This window comes from Oncorhynchus mykiss, chromosome 9, assembly GCF_013265735.2.
Source record: "Oncorhynchus mykiss isolate Arlee chromosome 9, USDA_OmykA_1.1, whole genome shotgun sequence".
NCBI lineage: Eukaryota > Metazoa > Chordata > Actinopteri > Salmoniformes > Salmonidae > Oncorhynchus > Oncorhynchus mykiss.
This window is the reverse complement of record NC_048573.1, coordinates 50,423,446-50,448,572: the sequence shown is the minus strand read 5'-3', so window position 1 is coordinate 50,448,572 and position 25,127 is coordinate 50,423,446. Positions and strand designations below refer to the sequence as shown.

At 41.5% G+C, this 25,127-nt stretch overlaps 1 protein-coding gene and 1 long non-coding RNA gene across 5 annotated transcripts in view; both read right to left on the bottom strand.

Annotated features, from left to right (window-relative positions):
- si:dkey-178k16.1 (band 4.1-like protein 1) overlaps positions 1–3,021 on the bottom strand; it is a 111,946-nt gene extending 108,925 nt beyond the window's left edge. For all 4 annotated transcript variants that reach the window (XR_005053279.1, XM_036988244.1, XM_036988245.1 and 1 more), the window contains exon 1: positions 2,818–3,021. The gene's annotated coding sequence lies outside the window, so the exon portion shown is untranslated. The remainder of the gene's footprint in view (positions 1–2,817) is intronic.
- Positions 3,022–20,478: 17,457 nt separating this feature from the next.
- Positions 20,479–25,127, bottom strand: LOC118966068. The gene is made up of 2 exons (XR_005053278.1): positions 22,086–25,127; positions 20,479–21,987 (listed from the first exon to the last, which is right to left on the bottom strand). It is a non-coding gene; the product is annotated as an uncharacterized LOC118966068 (long non-coding RNA).

Genomic DNA, 25,127 nt, shown 5'->3' with positions numbered 1-25,127 from the left:
AATGATCTTCTATGGACAATTGGCTTCTATTTCTGGTAAATGTGTTCCATGTGACATGAACATAAAATGCAATTTTCACAAGGAAACTAACTGAACCATAGGCTTTAAGGAATATTCCTGTAGGAATTTTCCTGTACAGCAATTCCTCATATAGTATGTATCTGGAGGTGTTATGTGTTGATCATAACCCTTATCTCCAAACCAATAGTATTCATAAGCAACCCTCTTTCGCAGGGAGACATAATAACACAAGGGGCACAGAACAATGACATTGGTTGGCACAAAGACTAGAATGCACTCTGGGGAAGCAGAAACAGGCAGTAATCAAGGAGAGGTAAGACAGAGGGATGGAGGAGTGGCAGGCTTGCCTTCCTCTGAACAGGCCCCAAATAGGGGGAATAGAGAAATGTGAAATCCTGCTTCAGTTGCTGTGCGCGATCAGTGGAGAAGCACGGTGAGTGAACACGCACACTAGACTGATCACTGACACCCACACAGATGCTCAGTCGAATACTGTAGAGTAGACAGTAGATTAGCTAGGAGAAAGAACGAGAGGATCCAAAAGAAGATCAGATTGAATCCAGACAGTAAGAAATAGGACTGTGTTGTGAGACTAGAGGAGGCATGAGTCGGTAGCTGGTACTGTAAGCTCAGTCTGATGCAATGAAAGTATGTATAGACCAGCTCACCAATAAGAGCTAGCTGCTGTAATACAGAGATCTCAATGTTGAAGGCCCTTTCCTGTTTCAGTATGACAATGCCCTCATGCACAAAGCGAGGTCCATACAGAAATGGTTTGTCGAGATCGGTGTGCAAGAACTTGACTGGCCTGCACAGAGCCCTGACCTCAACCCCATTGAACACCTTTGGGATGAATTGGAACGCTGACTGCGAGTCTGGCCTAATCGCCCAATATCAGTGCCTGACCTCACTAATGCTCTTGTGGCTGAATGGAAGCAAGTCCCCGCAGCAATGTTCCAACATCTAGTAGAAAGCCTTTCCAGAAGAGTGGAGGCTGTTATAGCAGCAAAGGGGAGTCCAACTCCATATTAATGCCCATGATTTTGGAATTTATTTTATTTTTTTTATTTTACCTTTATTTAACTAGGCAAGTCAGTTAAGAACAAATTCTTATTTTCAATGACGGCCTAGGAACAGTGGGTTAACTGCCTGTTCAGGGGCAGAACGACAGATATATACCTTGTCAGCTCGGGGGTTTGAACTTGCAACCTTCCAGTTACTAGTCCAACGCTCTAACCACTAGGCTACCCTGCCGGAATAAGATGTTCGACAAGCAGGTGTCCACATACTTTTGGTCATGTAGTGTATAATGTTCTCTAACAGCCGTCATGCAAAAATTTACATTTTCACCTAGATTTGGCTTGTCTCTACAATATTTAATCAATCCCACAACCACTGCCCGCTCAAACATCAGTCTTACAATTCTGTTTGTTGAACAGTTAGATTGTGGCGCTGTCTCGGAAGAACAATTGTCGTTTGCACAGCCATTGTTTTCTAAGTGTTGTTTCATGTGTGATATTTTATCATCCCTGATGTAAATTCAATAAATACCTGACATTACTGTAAATTTCTTCATGTGAAAGTCTCACATCTTGCAACTTTGATATTAAAACTCACTTAATTGTCTGGTTGGGGAAAAACAAACTTTCAGTGAGTGCAAATGTAGCCTACACTGAAAAATGGAAGCATCTACCTATGAGGGGTCTGCTTTTTTATTGTTGGCCTAGCTACTCAAACCCCATTCAGAAATTGTATTTGAATTACAAGTTGGTGGTGAATATGATGTGTTAACAATGAATGATGGGGTTTTTACTCACATCCAAAATAAGAACTGGACAAAAAGGTTCCGTTGTTGGAAGGGGGGTGCAGCAGCAGCAGGTAGGTAGGGGGGGGTATTGGTATATTTGTAATAGGCTGTGTCATTACCTAATTTAAATGACCATTGAATAGGCTACAGCAGATTACAGCTGTGGATGTGAACTCAAAACTAGGCTAGCCTAGCCATGCTTTCAAATATACTTATTCTGTAGCAGGTGCATCTCGAGGATTCTAAATTCTACCTTCTTTTCTTGATTTTGAACGATTTCAGTTAAACTATTTATTTAGCGTTTTGCCTACACAGTTGTTGCCTACCCAGAGCATGCACGTTCATTTACAGATTGGCACGCATGCTGCTTGTCCCCTTTGCCACACCCGCACCAATACTCCGGCTTCATTCTCTTGTCTAGAGGTGAGACAATGGCTATTTGAATCATTTAAAACGCACACAAGTAAAGCCGTAGGCATGACAGCCAAATATACTGCATTGGTCAATTGCCTATTTCAATACTGGATATTAGAATATTTCGGACAACAGATTTGACACACTTGCATCTGACTCGCAGGGTCCTAACGCATTGTTACGCGCGTAGCCTAATACACATTACTATAAGCAACACTGACACTAGCTATCGTAGGCTACGCTGCATTATAACCCAGCATATCATACATGAAGAAGGATGTTGGTCTTGGCATATGATTGAACACCGGACCGATCATACTGCACAGATTAAACCTTTGGCAACACCCTTGCAATCATTCCACGAAACCGGCGGTGGCTTTAACACCGGTAGCATATATGGGAAGGTGTCAACACACGGTTTTGTGCAGGCATTATTTTCCACTACTGTACGAATAACAAAACGTTCCGGGTGTCGGCTACAATGTCATGCTCACATGATACACAGGCTACACCTGTGCCTCCCATACACTGCAAGATAACTGCCAGAGAATGCAGAACAATTAAATAAAGGCTACCTGTCCTGTCGGGTCCAACTGTCAGTCTTCAGTCTAGATGTGGACCATTGAGGTTACAGGCCAGCGAAGCAACGTTACACCGACGCCGCCACCGCCCCTCAGCTTCTTTTCCCCGGGAGATGGCGCGAGAGAATAGATGGGAGGCACGACCGGGAAGGCGCGGAGGAAAGACGGAGGGGCGTGCTATAGGGGACAAGGGAACTCCCAGCGACGCGCGTGATGTGTCGACTGCTCCAGCCACCATATATTGGACACAGGGCCGATGCAGACATAAAAAACAACACAACTATTTTTTACTCAGTCGGGTCTCAATTTATTAATGAAAGTAAGAATAGCAGAATAGACCAGGTGAAATTTCGAAATGTGGTTGTGCATCAGCAGTTTTTCTCTTATTATGTCAGTCGCTGACAGTCACTCAATTAGCCATGTCAGCCAGTGGCGATCCGTCATTCAGGGCAGAGCCGCACCTGTTTTGATATAAAATATAAATATTTTTTTTTTTGGGGGGGGGGGGCTTGCCTGTTTAGCATGTTATTTTGCCATTAATATGTGTCAAATAATAGTTTACAAACAATGTAAAAAAAAAAATATATATATATCATTGAGTTTATAAAGCCACATACAAACATGGTCTCTTTTTTTGCTTCCTTGAGTGAGGCAGCTCCAAAATGCAGGTGAATTCAGCCTAGCTCAGTGCTTTCTGTGGTGGTGGGGCGAGCCATCAGAAAATAGGAGCGTTGCACGGTGATTGGCTCAGTGTTCTGTCACTCATGGGGACACTACGTCATCGCCAAGTTTAAGTCCATAGTAAGGGTAGACATCCAAAATTTCAGCCCTTTGGGTCCTGCCATTACAAGTGCCCTTCCAAGAAGGCTCAAGGTCATTGGCCACAGATAAAATGACATCAAATCACATTATATGTACAGTAGCTTTGATTGGACTGATCATGTCAACATCTTACTTTCAAGGTCTTAGCTAGCAGCCATCATCATTAATCAAGTCGACAATCTACTGGCAAATTATTTTCAATCCTTGTCATATGAAGAGAAATAAATGAAGACAAATTATAGATAAAACTTTTCCGGGCTCATCAGCCATTGGACATAAAAATAACACAACAAGTTGGAAATCGCAAATTCAACAATGAGTGGTTTGTAAGGAATCAGTGGCTAACTGCAAGCATTGCAAAGCAACCACTAACATTAGCATGAAATAACATGAATTCCCAAAAAAGTATGTGAACCCTTTGCAAATACCTGCATTTCTACTTAAATTGGTCATCCAATTTGATCTGATCTTCATCTAAGTCACAACAATAGACAAACACAGTCTGCTTAAACTAATAACACACAAACAATTATACGTTTTCATGTATTGAGCACACTGTGTGAACAGTGCAGGGTGGAAAAGTGGATGTAATAACTGGTTGACCCTCCTTTGGAAGCAATAACCTCAGCCAAACATTTTCTGTAGTTGCGGATCAGAACTGCACAACGGTCAGGAGGAATTTTCGACTCTTTACAAAACTGTTTCAGTTCAGCAATATTCTTCTTCTTTTTTTTTTTTTACCCCTTTTTCTCCCCAGTTTCGTGGTATCCAATTGTTTTAGTGGCTACTATCTTGTAACATCACTATAACTCCCGTACGGGCTCGGGAGAGACAAAGGTTGAAAGTCATGCGTCCTCCGATACACAACCCAACCAAGCCGCACTGCTTCTTAACACAGCGCCCTCCAACCCGGAAGCCAGCCACACCAATGTGTCGGAGGAAACACTGTGCATCTGGCAACCTTGGTTAGCGCGCACTGCGCCCGGCCCACCACAGGAGTCACTGGTGCGCGATGAGACAAGGATTTCCCTACCTGCCAAACCCTTCCTAACCCGGACGACACTAGGCCAATTGTGCGTTAACCTTTTTTGTGGGATGCACATAAGGCAATTATAGGTCTTGTGGTATATTTTGGTTAAACTTTCCCCAGTTCAATGGAATCTCAACCCTCTGCATGCACAGTGCATTCTTCCATCACATGTCCAGTGCACTTTTCCATCACATGTACAGCTGATTCTCAAGATCTTGCACACTAATGAGATGCTATTGAGCCCACACCACTAGACTGTCTGAGCCAAGGACTACATGCTTTCTGGTAAGTTTGATTACAATACTGGGTGAGGTGAATAGTAATTAGTAGCCAACAGCAAAGTGTCTTTAAATAACTTCTAACTTGTTAACAATTTCTGCTAAGTAGTTTTTGCTATCATGTGGGTTTTAGCTTGCTTGAGCCTGCTAACTGAGGAGTGTTAATTCTGTGTACATTTGCAAATACTGTGCCAAATCATATGTGAAGAATGCAACAAAGATGCAGAATCATCTGGTCATGTGCATGAAGTTCCCTCAGTGCTCACAGCAAGCAAACCCTGACAAAAGGTCCACTACTTATATTCGAGGTGAAAATGATGAATCAGACACCTTATCGATAGCAACAGCTCATGGTCCTACTGGAATCAGAAGTTTTTTTTGACTAAATTGAGGAACGTAGTATGCAACTCAATGGAGGAACGTAGTATGCAACTGGATCACCCCTGATGCTCACAGGCAATGTGTAATGAAAGAGATTTCTGAATGTTCTTCGTCCAGCATACACCCCTCAGTCATGCTTTATCTACCAACTTGCTGGATGCAGAGCTCAACAGAGTTCAAGTGAAGGTCAGGAAAATCATAGAGAAAGCTGACTGTATTGCAATCATCTCTGATGGGTGGTCAAATGTTTGTGGGCAAGGAATAATTAACTACATCATCTCCACCCCTCAACCAGTATTCTACAAGAGCACAGACACAAGGGACAACAGACACCCCGGTCTCTACATTGCACATCAGCTGAAGGCAGTCATCAATGACCTTGGACCACAAACAATTCTGCCAACATGAAGGCTGCTTGGTCTAACATGGAGGAGTCCTACCCTCACATCACATCCATTGGCTGTACTGCTCATGCATTATATCTGCTCCTCAGGGACATCATAGCACTGAAAACAATGGATACACTCTACAAGAGAGCCAAGGAAATGGTTAGGTATGTGAAGGGTCATCAAGTTATAGCAGAAATCTACCTCACCAAGCAAAGTGAGAAGAATAAGAGCACCACATTGAAGCTGCCCAGCAATACCCGTTGGGGTGGTGTTGTCATGTTTGGCAGTCTCCTGGAGGGGAAGGAGTCTCCAAGAAATGGCCATATCACACTGCCGATATGGACAGCCCCATCAAGAGGATCCTATGTTGGACCCCAAGTATGCTGGCAAGATCATCCTGTCTGGTGCAGAGATCAACAAGGCCTATGGTGTCATCACCTCCCGGTCACGGCCGGTTACAACAGAGCCTGGGTGCAAACCCAGAGTCTCTGGTGGCGCAGCTGGCGCTGCAATACAGCACCCTTAACCACTGCGCCACCCGGGAGGCTGTTCAGCAATATTCTTGTGATGTCTGGTGTGAACCGTTCTCTTGAGGTCATGCTACTGCATCTCAATCGTGTTGAGGTCAGGACACTCCAGGTGTATTTTCTTCTGTTGAAGCCATTCTGTTGTTGATTTACTTCTGTGTTTTGGCTCAATGTCCTGTTGCATCACCCAACCTTCAATTGGCAGACAGATAGTCTTACATTCTTCTGCAAAAATTATTGATAAACTTGATAATTCATTTTTCTGTCGATGATAGCAAGCTGTCCAGGTCCTGAGGCAGCAAAGCAGACCCAAACCATGATGCTCCCTCCACCATACTTTACAGTTGGGATGAGGTTTTGATGTTGGTGTTCTGTGCCTTTTTTTCTCCACACAGAGTGTTGTCTGTTCCTTCCAAACAACTCAACTTTAATTTAATCTGTCCACAGAATATTTTGCCTGTAGCGCTGTGGACAATTCAGGTGCTCTTTTGCAAATTTCAGATGTGCAGCAATGTTCTTTTTGGACAGCAGAGGCTTCTTCCGTGGTGTCCTCCCATGCACACCATTCTTGTTTAGTGTTTCACGTATCATAGACACATCAACAGAGATGTTAGCATGTTCCAAAGATTTCTGTAAGTCTTTAGCTGACACTGTAGGATTCTTATTACCCTCATTGAGCATAATGTGCCATGCTCTTGCAGTCATCTTTGCAGGACAGCCAGTCCTAGGGAGAGTAGCAACAGTGCTGAACTTTCTCTATTTATAGACAATTTGTCTTACCATGGACTGATGAACATCAAGGCCTTTAGAGAGATACTTTTGTAACCCTTTCCAGCTTTATGCAAGTCAACAATTCTTAAAATCTGAAATCTCTTTTGTCCGAGGCATGGTTCACATCGTGCAATGCTTCTTGTGAATAGCAAACTCAAATTTTGTGAATGTTTTGTATAGGGCAGGTCAACTCTAACCAAAATCTCCAATCTCATCTCATTGATTGGAGTCCAGGTTAGCTGACTCCTGACTCCAATTAGCTTTTGGAGCAGTCATTAGCCTAGGGGTTTACATACTTTTTCCAACCTTCACTGTGAAATTTTAAATTATATATTCAATATAGACGAGAAAAATACAATAATTTGTGTGTTATTCGTTTAAGCACACCGTGTTTGTCTATTGTTGTGACTTAGAGGTCAGATCAAAATGTATGACCAATTTATGCAGAAATCCAGGTCATTCCAAAGGGTTCACATACTTTTTCTTGCCACTGTAATTATAGAGAATGCCAGACTTTTATGACAAAGTTTGATGACAATATTTGTCCACAAAGGACACGCCACCTACACAAGGTGAGTGCAAAAATGTATTGTATGCTGCTGCATAAAATATGAATATGCAAGGGAGATATTTATACTGTAGCTAAGAGAGTGATACTAAGTGTATATGTTGTGTAGTAAGCTGTTAGAAGCCCATGTGCCTCACCCTAATAATTTGGTCTATTTTCAACAACGCGGTATTGTAAACACATCGTTCATGGCCGGTGTGTGCTTGTTTGCAAACCTTTTTGTACAGCTTTGACAGTGCTACTGATATTTGCTCCTCTTAATTGCGCCTACTGTTCTAACTTGGTGGTGCATATGTAGCCTATAACCTGTTTTAGAGAAATGTAATCATCAAATATTGTAAGAGCTTTCATTGTCTGTTTATATGACCCCTATTTTTTTAACCTACAGTTCTGACTAGTTGTACAGGGAGTACACTGTAAAAACGGCCCATGTTCTGAATTCTGTCGCTGTACATTTCAAAAGTGCTGAACAAATAGTTATATTAACTACGTCCGTTGTCTTAACCTCTTGAGTGTAGGGGGCAGTATTTTGATATTTGGATGAAAAACGTACCTAAATGAAACTGCCTATTTCTCAGGCCCAGAATCTAGAATATGCATGTAATTGTCAGATTAGGATAGAAAACACTCTAAAGTTTTGAAAACTGTCAAAATATTGTCTGTGAGTATAACAGAACTGATATTGCAGGCGAAAAACTGAGGAAAATCCAACCAGAAAGTGCTGTTTTTCCTGAAACCTATTTGTTCCATTGCATGCCTTCCCTCCATTTAAAGGGATATCAACCAGATTCCTTTTCCTATGGCTTCCACATGGTGTGAACAGTCTTTAGACTTAGATTCGGGCTTTTATTCTGAAAAATTAGCGAGAACGATCACATCACATCAGTGGATGGCTGGGTGCCAGCAGTGTTTTGCATGCGCAAGCAGCTTGGAACAGACATTTTATCTCTCACTCCTATTGAAAAAGGTTTAAATATTATCGATTATTTATTGTAAAAACAACCTGAGGATTGATTATAAAAAACGTTTGACATGTTTCTACGAACTTTACGGATACTATTTGGAATTTTTGTCTGTCCCGTCGTGACCTCTCGAGCCTGTGGATTTCTGAACATAACGCAAGGTATTTTGGATATAAAAATAATCTTTATGGAACAAAAGGAACATTTTTTGTGTAACTGGGAGTCTCGTGAGTGCAAACATCTGAAGATCATCAAAGGTAAGCGATTAATTTTATTGCTTTTCTGACTTTCGTGACCAATCTACTTTGCTGCAAGCTCTTTGTAATGTTTTGTCTGCTGAGATAGATGTCCTTACATAAACACTTGGATAGCTTTTGCCAAAAAGCCTTTTTGAAATCTGACACGCCAGGTGGATTAACAACACGCTATGCTGTGTTTTGCTATATTGCACTTGTGATTTCATGAAAATTAAATATCTGAAGTATCCATTCTAACCACAAAATACTTCATGGGAGAGACAGAGACGGGCGGGTGAACTTTCCAACAGAAAGACAGACGATTCCAACAGAGATCACGACGACATACTGAGTGTAAATATATATTGATTGCAATGCATTTCAATCAATATAATTATCAACTGTGTATGGACTTTTGTCTTTCGCTCCCTTCTCAGTCCACACCCATTTCCCTTTGTCTACCAAGCCATCATATCGTCTTAGCCTACTAGGGAACCTCCCCTATCATTTCCTCGTAACCATATCTACTGTTTGTTTGTTATGCATTTATGTGATTATTTAGTTAGTTAGTAAATAAATGATTAAGACAATTGATGTATTGATGATTCATAGTGAAGGCTGAGTTCGTGCAGATAACCAACAATTTAGGTTCGGAATGAGACTAACATGAGGTAAAGAATAATTCATTAGAAGACTAATTGATCAGATAATAAAATATCTGAAGAGTTATATTAGGAAAATTATAACTTTGTAATCTGAAGAATTTCCTTTGTGCCCCGACTTCCTAGTTAATTACATTTACATGATTAGTTTAATCACGTAATAATAATTACAGAGAATTGATTTGATAAAATAAGTCTTCAATTTAATGATGCCAAAGACACAACAAGCGTAAAAGGGAACATTTGAAACAGGTCCTATAGGTTGCGCTATATTTAGAGTTATTTGGGAACTTTAGTTGTTAATGATACAAACCTTAGAATGTCATAGAAATCCAAACATATATGGGCTGCATGATGCAACTATAGGCTATTGAGAAAGTCACAAAAAAGCTTGCTCTCTGTTCCTTGCCTCAGGCTGTTTATGTGTAACAGTATAACTTTAGACCGTCCCCTCGCCCATACCCGGGGCGCAAACCAGGGACCCTCTGCACACATCAACAACAGTCACCCACAAAGCATCGTTACCCATCGCTCCACAAAAGCCGCGGCCCTTGCAGAGCAAGGGGAACCACTACTTCAAGGTCTCAGAGCAAGTGACGTTACCGATTGAAACGCTATTTAGCGCTCACCGCTAACTAAGCTAGCCGTTTCACATCGGTTACATATGGTTGTTTTTAATTAATCATTACCTTAGAAAGCACTGTCCATTTCATTGTTAGGTTTTGAAATAACATCCACCATGACCATGTTTTCCACTCAGTTTCAACCTGTTGTTGAACTTCTTTCTTCTTGATCAATCACAGTGACGTACGTTTTAAAAGCACAATATTGTTTTGATGATACGTTTTTGATGTGTTTTTTGATTGCATTGATGTCAGAGTGGTTAGAAGGACAATAGAGCCCTGAGACAAGGCCATTAGCGAGTAGAATACTACCAACGAATGTCCTGAGTGCATAATAGGAGATTGCCATGACTCAACGGTCACATGGAATTTTACTACGGTCATGACTCTTGACTGCCGTTGTGGGGGTAATATGGTCACTGCAACAGCCCTAGAGGAGACAATGGCTTGTGCTTAAAACCTCTTTGGGCTAGGTGTCCCACTACGACAACATCCGGTGAAATTGCAGAGCGCGAAATTCAAAATACAAAAATCGTAATATTAAACATTCATGAAAATACAAGTGCCTTGCATTGTTTAAAAGCTTAACTTCTTGTCAGATTTCAAAAAGGCTTCACGGTGAAAGCATACCATGCAATTATTTGAGGACAGCGCCCCGCATACACCAGCATTAAAAACGTTTTTCAAACCAGCAGAGGTCGTCACAAAAATCAGAAATAGCGATAAATAGCGATACCTTTGAAGATCTTCCTCTGTTTGCAATCCCAAGGTTCCTAGCTACACAACAAATGATTGTTTTGTTCGATAAAGTCCTTCTTTATATCCCAAAAAAATCTATATAGTTGGCGCGTTTGACTCAGTAATCCACCGTTCCACTCGTTCAACATGCAGACAAAGGAATCCCAAATGTTACTGGTAAACTTCATCCAAACAAGTCAAACAACGTTTCTAATCAATCCTCAGGTAGCCTAATATGTAAATAAATGATACAAATTTAAGACGGAATGTAGTATGTTCAATACCGGAGATAAAAAAACGATGTGCGCAAACTCATTCACACAAGACTAGAGTCCTAATGAGGGACACCTTGAAAAACTACAACTACTTGCTCATTTTTCCAAAAACAACTGCAATCTGGGAGGAATTATTTTGAATATCCTTTAGACTAGCATTGAAATGGCCTGTGACCTCAAAAAAAAAAATCAGCATAGATTCTCCCGGGTTTTTGCCAGCCATATCAGTTCTGTTATACTTATAACGGATGTGAAACGGCTAGCTTAGTTAGCGGTGCGCGCTAAATAGCGTTTCAATCGGTGACGTCACTTGCTCTGAGACCTTGAAGTAGTGGTGGTTGCTCTGCAAGGGCCGCGGCTTTTGTGGAGCGATGGGTAACGATGCTTCGTGGGTGACTGTTGTTGATGTGTGCAGAGGGTCCCTGGTTCGCGCGAGGGGACGGTCTAAAGTTATATTGTTACATACTCACAGACATTATTTTAACAGTTTTAGAAACTCCTATCCAATGCTACCAATTATATGTATATCCTAGCTTCTGGGCCTGAGTAACAGGCAGTTTACTTTGGGCACATCAGTCATCCGAACTTCCGAATACTGCCCCCTAGCCCTAAACATTTATTTTATTTTATTCTAGGTTATCAGTTAACATTGTGTTACTTTCATCCCACCTGTATCTCCTGTAACCTTTCCTAGGCTAACAGACTAGCTAGCATAATCCTTGAAACCTATGCTCTCATTTAGTCACTAGATGCGTTAAGAAAATGACAGTGTGTTTGGAACCTTAAAAACGAAACACAACTAACTCTACAACCGAAAAACATTTTGGTCAATTGTTTTACCTACAGTTGAAGTCAGAAGTTTACATACCCTTAGGTTGGAGTCATTAAAACTCGTTTTTCAACCACTCCACAAGTTTCTTGTAAACAAACTATAGTTTTGGTATGTCGGTTAGGACATCTACTTTGTGCATGACACAAGTCATTTTTCCAACAATTGTTTTAAGAAATATTATTTCACTTACAACTCACTGTATCACAATTCCAGTGGGTCAGAAGTTTACATACACTAAGTTGACTGTGCCTTTAAACAGCTTGGAACATTCCAGAAAATGATGTCATGACTTTAGAAGCTTCTGATAGGCTAATTGACATCATTTGAGTCAATTGGAGGTGTACCTGTGGATGCATGTCAAGGCCTACCTTCAAACTCAGTGCATCTTTGCTTGACATCATGGGAAAATCAAATGAAATTAGCCAAGACCTCAGAAGAAAAATCGTAGACCTCCACAAGTCGGGTTCATCCTTGGGAGCAATTTCAAACTGTCTGAAGGTACCACATACATCTGTACAAACAATAGTACACAAGTATAAACACCATGGGACCACGCAGCCATCATTTCGCTCAGTACTTTGGTGCGAAAAGTGCAAATATATCCCAGAACAACAGCAAAAGGACCTTGTGAAGATGCTGGAGGAAACAGATACAAAAGTATATATATCCACAGTAAAACAGGTCTTATGTTGACATAATGGGTCGGCAGGGTAGCCTAGTGGTTAGTGTGTTGGACTAGTAACCGGAAGGTTGCAAGTTCAAATCCCCGAGCTGACAAATCTGGCGTTCTACCCCTTCTACCCACTGTTCCTAGGCCGTCATTGAAAATAAGAATTTGTTCTTAACAGACTTGCCTAGTTAAATAAATAACCTGCTCAGCAGTGTTCCAAAACCACCATAAAAAAAAGCCAGACTACAGTTTGCAACTGCACATGGGGACAAAGATTGTACTTTTTGGAGAAATGTCCTCTGGTCTGTTGAAACAAAAATGTGGCCATAATGACCAATGTTATGTTTGGAGGAAAAAGGGGGACACTTGCAAGCAGAAGAGCCCAACTGTGAAGCACGAGGTGGTAGCATCATGTTGTGGGGGTGCTTTGCTGCAGGAGGGACTGGTGCACTTCACAAAATAGATGGCATCATGAGTCATGAGGAAGGAAAATTATGTGGATATATTGAAGCGACATCAGTCAGGAAGTTAAAGCTTGGTCACAAATGGGTCTTCCAAATGGACAATAACCCCGAGCATACTTCCAAAATTGTGGCAAAATGGCTTAAGGACAACAAAGTCATGGTATTGGAGTGGCCATCACAAAGCCCTGACCTCAATCCCATAGGACATTTGTGGGCGGAACTGAAAAAGCATGTGTGATCAAGGAGGCCTACAAACCTGACTCAGTTACACAATCTCTGTCAGGAGGAATGGGCCAAAATTCACCCAACTTATTGTGGGAAGCTTGTGGAAGGCTACCCGAAAGGTTTGACCCAAGTTAAACAATGCAAAGGCAATGCTACCAAATACTAATTGAGTGTATGTAAACTTCTGACCCACTGGGAATGTGATGAAAGAAATACAAGCTGAAATAAATCATTCTCTTTACTATTATTCTGACATTTCACATTCTTAAAATAAAGTGGTTGTCAGTGATTAGGTGAACGGATAAGGCGGAGTCAGGCGCAGGACACATGTATGAGTAATAATCAGAGAATATACTCAAAAATTAAGCAATGTTCCAAACAAGGAAAAACACAAATATCCAGAGCACAAAATTACAAAACCACATGACAATCACGCACAAAACAGAAAGGGAAGCCAGAGGGTTAAATAAGGAACATTGATTATGGAATGGAAACCAGGTGTGTATAATGAAGACAAAACAAAACGAAAAGGAAACATGGATCAGTGGTGACTAGAAAGCCTGTGACATCGACCACCGAACGCAGACTGAACAAGGAGAGGGACCAACTTCAGCGGAAGTCGTGACAGTGGTGATCCTAACTGACCTAAAACAGGGAATTATTACTAGGATTAAATGTCATGAATTGTGAAAAACTGAGTTTAAATGTATTTGGCTAAGGTGTATGTAAACGACCCTGGGTTTATAAGCGCGGAAATCGACTCTGCCGCACGAGCATGCTTTTGCGGCACAGTCGATAGCGCGCTGGACTTTGGGCTAGAAGGTCGAGGGTTCGAGACCTGCTTGTTTCATTACAATATAAATAAATGTCAATTGAAAAAGGTAAAACGAAACGAAGTGCAGCTAGTTTGCAGTCTTTCCAGCTTCAGTTTAAAGTGATTGTGTTAGCTGTGTTGTTGGCTAGCACCTCTGAACAACAGTATCCTGACGAGTGTTGCACATTTTCTATGCCAGGCAAAATCGCGCCTCATTAGCTCATTGTTATGGATCCAAATACATGTCTCTAGAAAACAGCTTAAACAAATGCAAATGCAGCTATTTTGCTGCTATTCTGGCTGCAAAGTAGTGACTGTAAATTAGCCGTAGTTGGCTAGCTAGAAAGCAAGGCATAAGAACATTGCCAGCCAGTATGGCAATAGAACATTTAGAATGAATGACTGGGTCATGTCCATAGATACAGAACAAAAAGACTGAACGACTGGGTCGGATCTCTGGCAACCGAACCGATAGAACGAACGACCAGCCGGCTTGGGTAGCAACCCTAGATTTGTTTCAGGACTATATCTTGTGGAAGGATGAAATAGTGTGAATAAATTAATGAAAATAGTGTTTTTAATAAAAATATTTAAATCATTATTTGAATATGTTGGTAACCCGTTGTATAAAAGTGTTAATGCCCTCGAAGCCAGTGTTTGGAGGATATATTGGCATGGTTTTCCGACCCTAGACGAACCATGCCAATATATCCTCCAAACACCAGCTTCGAGGGCATTATCACTTAATTAACTCACTTAATTTACAGCATGGTAATGTCACCATGGAAGGCCAAATCTCCATCCCACCAAAACAGGCTGAAATGTCAGGTGGTCTTTTCAAACAGCTCTTACACAGAATAGCATTATCATCATGTTCACAATTTCACAGTATTATTCCAAACTCATAGTGTGGAAATATATATTAAACATAGAAAAATCACGTTTTTGACTACACTGGGCCTTTAAAACTGCCGGCCCTGCTTGGACACAACTTGAGGAATTGTAGTCAAGCCTACAGGCTATCATATTTAGTCAAATCTCCCAAAATGTAGGCTATTATGCTACAACTGAATAAAGGTGAAGTTGTGTAACAATCCTGCTGACTTGCGATTTGTGATAGAATAAAGGTTTTGAGAGAAAAAAAACTGACCATGGGGGCCTATTAAAATCGTATTAACTAATAAAGCTAATACATCTTCCCTATAAAGCTAATACGTATTTTTCTTTATCCTCCTATAGGCTTTCGTATGAACACTGAAAACAAATCCAGTCTGCTACATCAACAGTCACTCCTCCCCTCTAACAAATGACCCAGGATATTCTCCAATGTGCTGAGCTATGGGGTCTGGGGGTCTACTCCTGGTAATTTACTCCAACTAGCTCAGATGTGTGAGCAAGGCAATAAATAACAATACTGTGGTCTGTGCTTGCCAATGTTCCTGCAGACGTCATCTGTAGCTGTCAGTTACTGAAAATCCACATGCATTTTTGATATATGGACACTACACTCTCAGACAAAAGGGTTCCAAAAGGATTCTTTGGCTGTCCTCATAGGAGAACCATTTTTTGGTTCCAGGTAGAACACTTTTGGGTTCAGTGTAGAACCCTCTGTCGAAAGGGTTCTACTTTGTGGTTGCAAAGTGCTTTTCAAAGGGTTCTCCTATGGGGACAACCAAAGAACCCTTTTAGGTTCTAGATAGCACTTTTTTTTCTAAGAGTGTCACTCATGACAAATCACTGCTCCTCACTCTGCACAAAACTAATGGCTAATCCTATTACCATTCAGTGGGATATATGGCTAGATTTACCATTACAGGCTTGTAAGCGTTCTTTCTCTTGCAAAGTTATTGTGAGAAAATAACTAATGGGCACATAGCCAGAGCTGAGGTCGATTCTAGTAAGCTCCATTCAGTTGAATTGTTATGTTTTCTGTTTATAGTCTGTGGTTCATTTCACTTGTGTTCTGAGGTTAACCTCACCTCTGCACCATGTATTCCTTTAAAATGACCTTGGTTTTCAAGCATTTAGCATTAATATGATTTGTACAGTATTTCTCCACACATTAGTTCACATAAACAGCAATTGGCATATGCTGCATAGTCAAATGCATCCAGTTATTGAAAGCTAAGTAGGTGATGTATTGCACTGGATGTGAGCATAGTAAGCTTGTGTAATGGGTGCCCTCCTTGGATTTTGTGCGGAGTGTTTATGTACAAATATATGTAATATGCATAGACCTATGGAAAATCAATGCCAATCAGGCTCAATGGTTCTCCTTCGGAACATTAACACAACTTGGCTGTGCCTTGGTTTGACGTAGGCGTGATATTTTGTTGACAATTATGTTGAGTGGGAGCTAGGAAGTAGCCTAATCAGTTTGACCTCACACATTGTCAGAGGCAGCCGTCAACAGTTGCCGCTTGGAAAAAAAAGTCATACTTGTAAATTCCCCCTTTTCTTGGCTTCCTCTATGTCCAGTGATCTGAAAAGGCTGGTTGGAGGAGAGCAATATAGTGGAGGGCATATCAAAGAGAAGAAAACATGGAGATAAAAGCATTTACAAACATTGTGACACACGTTCTCTCTTATAGATAATAGATAATGAAATAAAGTTATGTTTGAGCCTGGATCCACATGGGGGCAGTATCTACCACAGTGTTATTTTCACGTTCATGCATTCCTATTCACACTGATCCAATCACAATATAAAGTTTGAAGGTTTCAAACGTTTTCCTTGTTTATACAGTCACAGAGATTTATAATCTTGATAAACCATATTGGTTATATCAAGATTATATGAGGACCTCAATGGAAATTATTCAGTTTTTTAACCTTGATCATTTTTTATGTATTTAATGTCGTCTCTGGCTCAAGCAGCCTACTACTTTTCATTAACAGATTAATTCAAATCAATCAATCAACCAAGATTATCCCCCATACAAGGTGAAGCTCAAATGTTTTGCTGTGAGAATTAGCTGGATCTAATGTATAAAGGTGATCGGGTCCTCTCCTTGTTCGGGCGTCGCTCGGCGGTCGGCGTCGCCGGTCTTCTAGCCATCATCGATCCACTTTTCATTTTCCATGTGTTTTGTCTTGTTTTTCCTCACACCTGGTTTCAATTTCCTCAGTTACTTGTTATATATTTAATCCTCTTTTCCCCCCCATGTCTTTGTGTGGGATTGTTTATTGTAGTACTTGTGTACGTTCCCCGTGAGCGCACAACGGGTTATTTTTGTGCCTATTTATCTTGTTGTTCTGGATGCTGTTGGTTTTGCATAATAAATCTCCAGTTATCAACCAGTTCTGCTCTCTTGCGCCTGACTTCTCTGCCGCACCCGCTACATTGGTGTTGATCAGTAATTGTTTTTGCCGTTGTCAAAATGTTATTTGTTTAGGCATAGATACAGTGCATTCGGAAAGTATTCAGACCCCTTGACTTTTTCCACATTTTGTTACGTTACAGTCTTATTCATCAATCTACACACAATACCCCATAATGACAAAGCAAAAACTGTTCTTTAGAAATTTTTGCAAATGTATTCAAATAAAAACTGAAAAATACATTTACATAAGTATTCAGACCCTGTATTCGGTACTTTGTTGAAGCACCTTTGGCAGAAATTCCAGCTTCGAGTCTTCTTGGGTATGACATTACAAGCTTGGCACACCCTTTATTTGGGGAGTTTCTCCCATTATTCTCTGCAGATCCTCTCAAGCTCTGTCAGGTTGGATGGGGAGCGTTGCTGCACAGCTATTTTCAGGTCTCTCCAGAGATGTTCCATCGATCTCAAGTCCAGGCTCTTGCTGGGCCACTCAAGGACATCCAGAGACTTGTCCCGAAGCCACTCCTGAGTTGTCTTGGCTGTGTGCTTAGGGTCATTGTCCTGTTGGAAGAACCTTCGCCCCAGTCTGAGGTCCTGATCTCTCTGGAGCAGGTTTTCATCAAGGATCTCTCTGTACTTTGCTCCGTTCATCTTCCCCTTGATCCTGACTAGTTTCCCAGTCCCTGCTGCTGAAAAACACAGCATGATGCCGCCAACAAGCTGTGTAAACCATGAACTAACTTAATGTAGCAGGGGAAATGGATGTTAGGTTAAAAATATTGTATCCCTGAAACCGGCAACACCCGCTTTCATCCACCGCCGCGAAGGGTGATCGTCTCCTGGCAACCAATTCCATGTGCAGCAAGACTTAAGAAGGGTTCCTCCTTAAATTGCCTCCTTAAATTTTTTGTTAAATTATTTTATTATATGTGAACAGCTTAGTTAATTTAGTGCATTGCAGACAGGAAAAGGTGGCCACATCACTTGGGAGGATGGTGGAGAGGGCCTCTACCACCTCCCCAGATGCCAGGATTGTATTGTACACCCTGCTCCGGAGGAGAGAGTTTCACCTGCCACTATCGAGGGAATAAATGCCAGCCTCCCTTGGGACTGTGCTAACTGGCCAAATGTGAAATTGACCCACCATCCCACCCTTAGTCTGGACTGTCTGTGTGATAATGTACACTTGTTCAAAGAGGGTGTACCCACCTTCGTCAGGATGTTTCTCTGGGTGGCCAGTCCACCTCACCCTACAGGAGCAGCAGACCAGCCACCAACTCCCTGAGACAAATCAGAGGCTCATTTAGACCTGCATCTGATGGCGCCTCACAGAGACTGGAGAACAGCCAGCAACACTGCCCCCCACATCACCAGTCATCACTTCTCTCCCAGGAACTGCATGCAGATACACTGAGCTATGCTCCAGCCAGTCACAGTGGCCCCACGCAGTTTGGAACATCGCCAGTGACACTGCCTTCCACACAACCCTCTTCAATTCATCCAACAACCTGCCTCCCATGTTACCAAACCAGGCAGGCATCAACTCAGTCCAGCTCTACACAAGACCGACCAATACCCTAGGGTTTGGCAAAACACTGTCGAGGGTAGTGCACCACATGATTCAGTCCACACCATGTATCATTCACATCATCAGCCCTCATATGCTGAGAATTAGGAGCTTTGCCAGCTACACTGCCCTCCGCACCACCCTCCTCAATTCCCCCACAACCTCCCTTCCAGGCTAGTTTTGGTTACCCTCCCTACTCCCATCCCCAGGACAGGTCTGGGACACTACTGCCCCCCATGGCGGCCCCAACCCTGCAACAAGAGCCACACCAAGGGCCTCGTGTGCACACTCAGAATGGAGCATTGGCAGCCACTCCGGTCTCCTGCAACAGCTTCACTCCTGTGGTGGGAGCTTCATCCGGCCGGACTGATCTCTGCCAACACTGCTCACCCAGTTCCCGCACCAGCCCCTGCATCCAGCGACTTTAGGGAGGTCTGTCAGCTCAGTCTGCTCTGCTCTTACGTGGTTGGCCAGGGACCTTGGCAAAGGTCTCTGCTCTCACTCAACAAATAGCTACAGATGACTCTATGCCTGTTAGCTCTTATGGGAATGAGCTGAATACCCCCTCTGACTTTAAGTCACGTAGAAGGCTTGGGCTAATGCACCTAAATGTGCGAAGTATGATTAAAAAAAATTACACAATTTACATTTGGGTACAGGACTTGTGTCCTGACATTCTGGTTCTCTCAGAAACACGGTTAAATGGTTCTGTCTTTGATAAAGACATTGAAGTAAATGATTATAATGTATTTAGATTTGACATATTTCAGAAAGGGGGAGTTGTGGCCATATATGTCAAATCAATATTTTAAAATGTAAAATTTCATGGCGCCCTGTTCTTGAAATATTTAGATGTAGATGTGTCCATAAACCAGAATACTGCCAAGGCAGATGCTGTTGGTGCTACATCTAAGTGTTGAACACATTTTCTTTCCTCTGAGTTGGTCATTTTTTAGGATTTGAAATCTGGATTGGCTATCCCCAACCTCAATCAATTTAAGAGTAAATGCATTGATTTTAGTCTGACTCAATTGATCTCAAAACCCCCACAGCTAAATGGGAAAAACGCTGTTAACTCCTGATTGAATGAATTCTTACTAATAACCCCCATAAATATTTGTCTAGTGAAGTATTTGCATATGATCTCAGTGATCATTGTCATGTAGTATGTGTTTGAGATACCAAACAGCTCAATTCTAATCCTTGTTTAATTAAGAAGACACATTTTTTAAAGTGTTCTCCTCAAGGGTTTTCACATTACATGTTCTACTCTGATTTAGCCATACATCTAGTCTCCTGTATTCCTGATCCTGAGTTGGCTCTAGAAAATGTATCCTCCATATTTATTCCTCTGGCAGATAAACATGCCTCTTTTAAACAATTCAGAGAAAATAAATCCACTGGGGTTGATATGCTTGATCCATTTTTGCTGCAGCTCTTGTTAGGGTTGCGTAAATTCGAATCTGGTATCAGGATAAATATAACAATGAGTCACCGATTTTATACTATGTATTTTTTATTAGCTAAGTAATAAATGGCAAATGCAACTTTTGTATATACAGGCTCACTGTAATACCACGCAGGGCAGAACAGAGAACTGACAAGATGTATGTAAACAGTATTCTTTATACTGTGATAGACATAGTTCCAACCCGTCTTTTGGCCTATCACAGTAGAGGCTGGGCGTGGTTTAAACTTGCCCAGCCTATTGCAGGCGCTCAGGCGGGTCCCCGCCTCTTGGCGCTTCTTGGAGTTCTCCCTCCGTCGATGTATAGATCCTTACTGTTCCGGTATCGCAGCCTAGTTGCTCAGTTCCTGCTATTGTGTTGTTCAGTATTTTTCCATCTCAGTTAAACCTCGTGATGACCACCCCTCCCTATCACAACTTTGTAAGATACAGCAAGTCACACCATGTGCTCAATATTGTTACATACAAACACAAGGACAAAGCATCTGCTGGGCTGTTATTGACAGTTTTGCAACATGCAGGTCACACCATGTTACTCAGTTCTTGTCACACACAAACAGGCAAGTAGCAAGCAGTTGTTTAATCTCATAATGATGCTCCAGTGCACAAATGCAGACACCTCACACAACCAACATCAGATAATATTTAATCATATATATCTAATCTAATGGCAATAATGTAAAATACAGGATCCAACAATCCCCCCTTTTCACACCCCCAAGGGTGTGAACAAAAATTCAGCAATGAATCATATAACAGTTACAAAGTTTAAAATAGCTTCATGTCCTCCATTCGATCCCACTATGTACTAGATTGGCTACCAGCCACCTAGGAACTTAAAACCCTCATGTCATAAGAGAACAACAGCTCATTTAAAAACAGAATAAAAGAAAATGGTGTTAAATTTAAGTCCACCTTTTGACACCCGCTAGGGTGTCACTCATTATCCTTTATTTCAGCAGTCCCAACATAGTAATATGTTAATAGCATTTCATGAAAATAACAAAAAGTTTATTATTAATAAAACATAATTATAATTATTATTTTTATTTATTTTTTACAGAAAAACAGAAAATAAAAATCAACCAAGAAAAAATTAAAATCAAGTGATATATGCTTTTGTCTCCCCCTTTTGACAAAAACAGGATAAGACTTTACTGTTTATTGACATGTAAGATGTAGGATAAAACTTTGGTCATGGAAAACAGAGTAAAGCAGAGCAAAGCATTATTATAAACCATCTGGTCCTCTCAGCTACTCCTATCCTGCACCAGGTGGGCACCATGCCACCCAGGGACTCCAAACCTTCACAACAGGGAGAACAAACATACTGGAAAGAACTTAACATAAAACAAAAATGTAAAACAAGGAACTGTGGTGGTGTAATATTTATTCTACTACCTCACCCACAGCATACCATGGATCATCCTCAGTCAGTCCCATCCTCCCCTGAAAGCATGATTCAGTATCAGCATCTCCAACTGGAGCATCAAGCAAAGGCATCATGCCTGAAGCCTTCACCACATCTGTAACAGACTTCTTAAAACACGGTATGATGCAAGCAGCACAACACATCAATAACAAAAATACAATAATTAGGGTCAGAAATCCAGTAACCACCATACTAGTGTACTTACCAAACCAGGCTCCCAACCAAGAGAACAGTCCAGACTCCTCCACCCCCGCCATGGTCCTCATCTCAGCAGATAGTGCATCAAGCCCACTAAGGGCCTTAGATATACTACCATCTGGACTGGTGTCATTAGGAATATACGTGCAACATTGTTCACTGAACATCTTGCAGACACCCCCCTGACTGGCAAGAAGCATATCCAAAGTAAGTATATTCTGTCTGGCAACCCTAGATGTGGCCTCAAGCTGTTCAGACATACCAGTGAGTGCATCACGGGAGTAATTCACAAAACGCTGTTGATTATAGTAGATATAATTAATCCATGCAGTCTGTCTTGCATCCACTATGGCTGGACCTATAATAGGTAGTAAGTGCCAGAGTCTATCATTCCTACCCAAGGTCTGAAACTCATGAGGAACCCCCACTGGCACTCCCAACAGGTTAGTGTGTATGTCAACTACATCCTCTGTCCATGGAGCACTACGTCTATGTCTCCCATGGGATGTAATGTTTTCAGGTCCCCTGGATACAGAACCCAACAGCTGTTCAGCAGTAACATCAACAATGGAATTATCAAACTGGTCAGACCACACGTACCTTGCCAGTCTCCTCTAAGAATGGGTCTCAGCACTCTTTTGGGTCCACAGATCCACCACACATCAGCCAGACCACTAGTTTGGTTTAGGCCTGTAACTGGCCAAGTGGAATTAATGGTTATGTTACTACTGCAATCAGCTTCAGGCAATCTCCCATAATCAATGCCATTACCTGTACCCGTGATGCAACTGTAATTGCCCCCATATGCCTTAACACCCCAAAGGGCCCGATGAGGAGGTACTGTAGGAAACACAAGGCTCAAAGAGGAACAGAGAGTTGAATTGGGCTGAACCTGGTAAAAACCTCTCAGAATACACAAACACCCCTCTCCTTCTCCTATAGCAGATGGATGTGTAGTCAGAACAGGTCTAGCATGACCAATGTTTCATGTAACTCATGCAAGTCCTTTCTTTTCAGGGTCTTAGCTGTATACCTCATATAAGGCAGACACAAATTGTCTCTACCATCAAAACCAGTCTCAGTGCCTAATTGATCAATAGCTGAATAGTCTCTAACGGTAATTACCTGAATGAGATTTGACACAGTGGTGGTAGGTGGCAGGTTCGGTCCAGGGGTGGTAGAGGAGTGTGTCTGGCTCTGGTTCGTCTGGGACCTCTGTGGTTTTGGCAGCATCTTAATAGAAAACAGGGTGTAAGTGCCTGCATCAGAGAGCTTAATAGTTTTGATGGTTAGTAGGATTTCATCACCTTTACAAAGTTCAACAGTGCTCCCAGGTTTCCCCCATATCATGGAAAACCTATCCACCTTTGTGGGATCCCCTATGCTATAAGGATACCCTCTTCTCCAATCCCAGAACTGTCCCAAATTGGTTATCATGTAATCCCCATACGGACACCCTCCCCCATTACACAGGTACACTGGCACTCCTGTACACAGGTGTTAAAACCAAACACAAATATCTCAATTTCTTCCCTGCCCTGTTGGCTCAAAATATGTCCCAAATAGTTAACATGAGTCTCCCATCATTAAACTTATCCTAGCTAATTTTCACACCACATTCATCAGAGAAAATATAATGACACTATAATGTAAGTTTCATTGCCTTTTTGTATTAAATTACCTTAATATCAGTATTACAAATTACCCTAGATTCTCCATCCAAATGGCTTTCCAATGAGGCTGATCAGACCACAAAGGAAAGTTACAATGGAGGTCATAAGTCATACCACCCCTCCAAAGAAGTGTTTCTTACTATATTAAACAACATTCCTTTATCAAAATATTTCACCTATTTAATTAAGACTCAGAAAATAAAAACTTCTAATATTTCATATGTGAGTGTACCCCTTTAAGATATATTGTCTCTGGGAACATGGAAATCCCCTTAAACCCAAAACATTTACTACAAAAACAAAACCTAATAATTATGATAATCCCCTCAAACTCAAATAATTTGTCTCAATGTTTCATGTCTTACATTCGTGTTTCTCCAAATTGTCTCCCCAAAATACTTCTTAAATACCCAGCCATTAGACACACACAACTGTGATAAACGTACACTGGCCCTTTAACATAAAATAAAATCAGCCTGCAATCCACTCTGCGGGCCTTTCATTGTTCCCCATAATGAAAACAGATTCTAATGTTAGTATACCTTAACCTCCTGTTTAATTTCTATGGTGTTATCTGAACAATCAAACCAAAATCAATAACCGGGAAGTACTTGTGTAAATTAATTAAAAGAACAAAATAAATCTACCTTATTTCTCAGCACTTGGTTAGAACACCCCTCCCGTCTTACGTTGACCACACCCTTCGCCCCGTCTCCCGTACGTACATCTTATCTATTACTCAGTGGCTCAATTAATGTTTAATGTAAGTATGTTCAGATGTTGATTATGTAATTCTACAATATTAGTATAGTTCAAACCTCATGATATGAATCTACACACATAATTTTACGTTAAGAGTTTAACACGTTTTCCAACAGCCATGCACACCCCCTTCATATTCTATGATATAACTCTGTGCAAACATCTCATCAGCAAGCCTGCGACTTTTTAAACATTCTCACCGGTACCAGCTCCAACTGAAATACCTAATGTACCACACTCTCTTGGTCCCCGAACTCATTCATACCGATATTAGTCCCCGACTGAATATCAAGCGTATTTCATGCACACGATTTGAGTCTCACAAATATTCATTTACGCCAGTAAGCTTCAACTTACACCATACACACACAAATCTTCAATCACCCCAGCAAGCAGACCAGTGGGAGACCCAACTTAAACTTGCCCAGCCTATTGCAGGCGCTCAGGCGGGTCCCCGCCTCTTGGCGCTTCTTGGAGTTCTCCCTCTGTCGATGTATAGATCCTTACTGTTCTGGTATCGCAGCCTAGTTAGAACAGTTGCTCAGTTCCTGCTATTGTGTTGTTCAGTATTTTTTCCATCTCAGTTAAACCTCGTGATGACCACCCCTCCCTAT